A 546-nucleotide genomic window follows, 5' to 3' on the forward strand; every position below is an offset into this window, starting at 1 on the left:
TTAATTTCTACAAAGAAAGACGACCTTTTAACAAAACACATGATATCTTAACCAAAAATGGTATTGATTGTCAGTTTCAAAAATGTATTTTTAACGAAAGAGGTGAACCTTCAAATAAAAAAAAATAAAAATTTTAAAAAAGTAGTTGAACTTTTGATAGAAAAGAGGACTTTTTTCGCAAAATAGTTACATTTTCAACAAAATAATTAACTTTTCAATCAAATAATTGAGTTTTTATCCAAACGAGATGAATTCCAAAATCTCCAATTTCTTTAATTTCTTTCAAATGCGGATCAAGATATAAATAAGACTATTATAATATAACATAATTATAATAATAATAATAATATCATGTGAAACGCCAGCATCGAAATGATGAAAATATTAAAATCTCAATCTTCTGAATTTATTTCAAAGTAGTTAGCAGATAGATATATAAATAGAATCGCCGAAGTGCTCCGACCGGCAATCGTGCACCTTCGAATTTTCAAATTCAGAAGAGGAGAAATGGGTTGCGCGCGCAACTCAGTCATTTACAGCATCTCC

The sequence above is a fragment of the Belonocnema kinseyi genome, chromosome 5 (assembly GCF_010883055.1).
Source record: "Belonocnema kinseyi isolate 2016_QV_RU_SX_M_011 chromosome 5, B_treatae_v1, whole genome shotgun sequence".
Classification (NCBI taxonomy): Eukaryota; Metazoa; Arthropoda; class Insecta; order Hymenoptera; family Cynipidae; genus Belonocnema; species Belonocnema kinseyi.